Source organism: Ovis canadensis, chromosome X, assembly GCF_042477335.2.
Source record: "Ovis canadensis isolate MfBH-ARS-UI-01 breed Bighorn chromosome X, ARS-UI_OviCan_v2, whole genome shotgun sequence".
In the NCBI taxonomy this organism is placed as follows: Eukaryota; Metazoa; Chordata; class Mammalia; order Artiodactyla; family Bovidae; genus Ovis; species Ovis canadensis.
In genome coordinates, this window is record NC_091727.1 from 84,677,876 (window position 1) to 84,683,875 (window position 6,000).

Below are 6,000 nucleotides of genomic sequence, written 5' to 3' on the forward strand. Positions count from 1 at the left end.
ACCGAGAACTTCCAGGTGTACAAGCTGGATTTGGAAAAGGCAGAGGAAACAGATATTAAGTTGCCAACATCCACTGGATCATAGATAAAGCAAGAGAGTTTCAGAAAAACATCTATATCTGCTTAATTGACTGCTGAAGCCTTTGACTGTGTTCAGTTCAGTTCAGTCACTCAGTCGTGTCCAGCTCTTTGCGACCCCATGAATCGCAGCACGCCAGGCCTCCCTGTCCATCACCATCTCCTGGAGTTCACTCAGACTCACGTCCATCGAGTCAGTGATGCCATCCAGCCATCTCATCCTTGGTCGTCCCCTTCTCCTCCCACCCCCAATCCCTCCCAGCATCAGAGTCTTTTCCAATGAGTCAACTCTTCATATGAGGTGGCCAAAGTACTAGAGCTTCAGCTTTAGCATCATTCCTTCCAAAGAAATCCCAGGGTTGATCTCCTTCAGAATGGACTGGTTGGATCTCCTTGCAGTCCAAGGGACTCTCAAGTCTTCTCCAGCACCACAGTTCAAAAGCATCAATTCTTTAGCACTCAGCCTTCTTCACAGTCCAACTCTCACATCCATACATGACCACAGGAAAAACCATAGCCTTGACTAGACGGACCTTAGTCGGCAAAGTAATGTCTCTGCTTTTGAATATGCTATCTAGGTTGGTCATAACTTTTCTTCCAAGGAGTAAGCGTCTTTTAATTTCATGGCTGCAGTCACCATCTGCAGTGATTTTGGAGACAAAAAAAATAAAGTATGACACTGTTTCTACTGTTTCCCCATCTATTTCCTATGAAGTGATGGGACCAGATGCCATGATCTTCATGTTCTGAATGTTGAGCTTTAAGCCAACATTTTCACTCTCCACTTTCGCTTTCATCAAGAGGCTTTTTAGTTCCTCTTCACTTTCTGCCATAACGGTGGTGTCATCTGCATATCTGAGGTTATTGATATTTCTCCTTGCAATCTTGATTCCAGCTTGTGCTTCTTCCAGTCCAGCATTTCTCATGATGTACTCTTCATATAAGGTAAATAAGCAGGGTGACAATATACAGCCTTGACGTACTCCTTTGACTGTGTGGGTCACAACAAACTGTAGAAAATTCTTAAAGAGATAGGAATACAAGACCACCTTAGCTGCCTCCTGAGAAACCTGTTTGCAGGTCAAGAAACAACAGTTAGAACTGGACATGGAACCACAGATTGGTTCCAAATTGGGAAAGGAGAACGTTAAAGCTATGCATTGTCACCCTTATATGCAGAGTACATTACGCAAAATGCCAGGCTAGAAGACTCACAAGCTAGAATCAAGACTGCCAGGAGAAATATCAACAACGTCAGACATGTGGATGACACCACTCTAATGGCAGAAAGTGAAGAAGACCTAAAGAGCTTATCGATGAAGGTGAAGGAGGAGAGTGAAAAAGTTGGCTTAAAACTCAACATTCAGAAAACTATGATGATGGCATCTGATCCCATCACTTCGTGGCAACTAGATGGGGAAATAATGGAAACATGACAGACTTAATTTTCTTGGGCTCCAAAATCACTGTGGACAGTGACTGCAGCCATGAAATTAAAAGATGCTTGTTCCTTGGAAGAAAAGCTATGACAAACGTAGACAGAGTATTAAAAAGCAGAGACATTACTTTGCTGACAAAGGGCTGGATAGTCAAAGCTATGGTTTTTCCAATAGTTCATAACTGATGAAGAATTGTTATCTAAAATATACAAAGAACTCTTAAAATTCAGCAGCAAGAAAATTCACAACTTGATTAAGAAATGGTTTAAAGATCTGAACAGATACCTCAGCAATAAAGAGTTACAGATGGAAATAAGCATATGAAAAGATGCTCTACCTCATATGTCACCAGAGAAATATAAATGAAAGCAATAATTAGATATCACTGTATATCATTAGAATTGATAAATTCTGAAACACCGATAACATCAACTGCTGGTGAGAATATGGAGCAACAGAAACTCTTATTCATTGCCAGTGGGAATGCAAGATGGTACAACCACTTTGGAAGACATTTTGGAGGTTTCTTACAAAACTATACTCCTAATCACACAATCCAGCAATCATACTCATTGGTGTTTACTCAAAGTAATCGAAAACTTCTAAAAAAAAATTAAAAATAAAAAAAAAGAAAACTTCTGTCCACAAAAAATCTGCACATAGATGTTTACTCTTAATCATCAAAACTTGAATGCAACCAAGGTATACTTCAGTAGGTAAATGAATACATAAACTATGGCTTATCCAGACAATGGGTTCATGGGGAGTCACTTCAGTCATGTCCAGCTCTTTGCAACCCTTTGAACTGTTCATGGGATTCTCCAAGCAAGAATACTGGAGTGGGTTGCATGCCCTCCTCCCAGGGATCTTCCTGACCCAGGGATTGAACCTTTGTCTATTGTGACTCCTGCATTGTTAGGGGGGTTCTTTACCACTAATGCCACCTGGGAAGCCCATCCAAAGAACATGAAAACACTAATTTGAAAATATATGTGGACTCATATGTTCATCATAGCATTATTTACAAGAGCCAAGACATGAAAACAACCTAAATGTTCATCAGTGGATGACTGGATAAAAAAAAATGTGGAGACAACATGGATGGACCTTGAGGATATTCTGCTAAGTGAAATAAGTCAGAAATAGAAATACTGTATGCTTTTACTCATACATAAAAAAATCTCTGTACCTCCCTCTACGTTTTGCTGTGAATCTGAAACTGCTCTGAAAAGCAAATTATGTTTTAAAAAATTGTCAGACTCAAGTTCCAACATTTACATAATCACATTAAGCCACATGGTCTACATACATCAAATAGATGACAGAAAGTGGAAGAGTGAATTTAAAAAAAATGACTCAACTGTATCACATGCTTGATACACTTCAAATATAATGATTTAAGTATATTGAAAGCAAACAGGAATATCATTGAAGCTTTATTTGTAATAGCAAAAAAGTTGTAAACAGTCAAATTGTCCTTTACTAAAGGAATGATTACAGAAACTGCTTCTTGCATACCATGGATTCCTTGTTGCTCAGTCGCTCAGTCTTGTCTGACTCTTTGTGACCCCATGGACTGAAGCAAGCCAGGCTTCCCTGTCCATCAGCAGCTCCCAAAGCTTACTCAAACTCATGTCCATTGACTTAGTGATGCCATCCAACCATCTTGTCCTCTGTCATCCGCATCTCCTCCTGCCTTCAATCTTTACCAGCATCATTCCCATAAGGTGGCCAAAATATTGGAGCTTCAGCTTCAGTATTATTCCTTCCAATGAATATTCATGACTGATTTCCTTTAGGATTTAAGATGGTAGGCACTAAGAGAGGGCATCAGAGGGCATACAGACTGAAACCACAATCACAGACAACAGGATAATCTGATCACATGAACCACAGCTTTGTCTAATTCAATGAAACTAAGCCATGCTGTGTGGGGCCACCCAAGATGGACAGGTCATGGTGGAAAGGTCTGACAGAATGTAGTCCACTGGAGAAGGGAATGGCAAACCACTTCAGTATTCTTGCCTTGAGAACCCCATGAACAGTATGGAAAGGCAAAAAGATAGGACACTGAAAGATGAACTCCCCAGGTTGGTAGGTACCCAATATGCTATTGGAGATCAGTGGAGAAATAACTCCAGAAAGAATGAAGGGATGGAGCCAAAGCAAAAACAACACCCAGTTGTGGATGGGACTGGTGATGGAAGCTAGGTTTGATACTGTAAAAAGCAATATTGCCTAGGAACCTGGAATGTTAGGTCCATGAATCAAGACAAGTTGGAAGTGGTCAAACAGGAGATGACAGAGTGAACATCGACATTCTAAGAATCAGCGGACTAAGATGGACTGGAATGGGTGAATTTAACTCAGATGACCATTATATCTACTACTGTGAGCAGGAATCCCTTAGAAGAAATGGAGTAGCCATCATAGTCAACAAAAGAGTCCAAAATGCGGTACTTGGATATAATCTCAAAAATGACAGAATGATCTCTGTTTGTTTCCAAGGGAAACCATTCAATATCATGGTAATCCAAGTCTATGCCCTGACCAGTAATGCTGAAGAAATCAAAGCTGAACAGTTCTATGAAGACCTACAAGACCTTCTAGAACTAAAACCCCAAAAAGATGCCCTTTTCATTATAGGGGACTGGAATGCAAAAGTAGGAAGTCAAGAAATACCTGGAATAACAGACAAATTTGGCCTTGGAGTAACTGAATGAAGCAGGGCAAAGGCTAATAGAATTCTGCCAAGAGAATGCACTGGTCATAGCAAACACCCTCTTCCAGCAACACAAGAGAAGACTCTATACATGGACAGCACCAGATGGTCGACACCGACATCAGATTTATTATATTCTTTGCAGCCAAAGATGGAGAAGCTCTATACAGTCAGCAAAAACAAGACCAGGAGCTGACTGTGACTCAGATCATGAACTCCTTATTGCTGAATTCAGACTGAAATTGAAGAAAGTGGAGAAAACCACTAGACCATTCAGTTATCACCTAAATCATATCCCTTATGATTATACAGTGGAAGTGAGAAATAGATGTAAGGGACTAGATCTGACAGACAAAGTGCCTGAGGTTCATGACATTGTACAGGAGAGAGGGATCAAGACCATCCCCAAGAAAAATAAATGCAAGAAAGCAAAATGGCTGTCTGGAGAGGCCTTACAAATAGCTATGAAAAGAAAGGAAGTGAAAAGCAAAGGAGAAAAGGAAAAATATACCCATTTGAATGCAGAGTTCCAAATAATAGGAAGGCAGATGATAAAGCCTTCCTCAGAGATCAATGCAAAGAAATAGAGGAAAACAACAGAATGGGAAAGACTAGTGATCTCTTCAAGAAAATTAGAGGTACCATGGGAACATTTCATGCAAAGATGGGCTCAATAAAGGACAGAAGTGATATGTACCTAAAAGAAACAGAAGATATTAAGAAGAGGTGGCAAGAAAACACAGAAGAACTGTACAAAAAAGATCTTCACAACCCAGATAATCATGATGGCGTGATCACTCACCTAGAGCCAGACATCCTGGAATGTGGAGTCAAGTGGGCCTTATAAAGCATCACTATGAACAAAGCTAGTGGAGGTGATGGAATTCCAGTTGAGCTATGTCAAATCCTGAAAGATGATGCTGTGACACTCAATATGCCAGCAAATTTGGAAAACTCAGCAGTGGCCACAGGACTGGAAAAGGTCAGTTTTCATTCCAATCCCAAAGGAAGGCAATGTGAAAGAATGCTCAAACTACCACACAATTGCAATCATCTCACATGAAATGGCAACCTACTCCAGTACTCTTGCCTGGAAAATTCCATGGACAGAGGAGCCTGGTAGGGTCCATGGGGTCGTGAAGAGTCAGACACAACTGAGTGACTTCACTTTCACTTTCACACGTTAGTAAAGTGATGCTTATAATTCTCCAAGCCAGGCTTCAGGAATACGTGAACCATGAACTTCCAGACGTTCTAGTTCATTTCAGAAAAGGCAGAGGAACCAGCGAACAAAATGCCAACATCCGCTGGATCATCGAAGAAGCAAGAGAGTTCAGAAAAACATCTATTTCTGCTTTATTGACTATGCCAAAGCCTTTGAATGTGTGGACCACAGGAAACTCTGGAAAATTCTGACAGAGACGGGAATACCAGATCACCTGACCTGCCTCTTGAGAAATCTGTATGCAGGTCAGGAAGCAACAGTTAGAACTGGACATGGAACAACAGACTGGTTCCAAATAGGAAAAGGAGTACGTCAAGGCCGTATATTGTCACCCTACTTATTTAACTTATATGCAGGGTACAGCATGAGAAACGCTGGGCTGCATGAAGCACAAGCTGGAATCAAGATTGCCGGGAGTATCAATAACCTCAGATATGCAGATGACACCACCCTTATGGCAGAAAGTGAAGAAGAACTAAAGAGCCTCTTGATGAAAGTAAAAGAGGAGAGTAAATGTTGGCTTAAAACTCAACATTC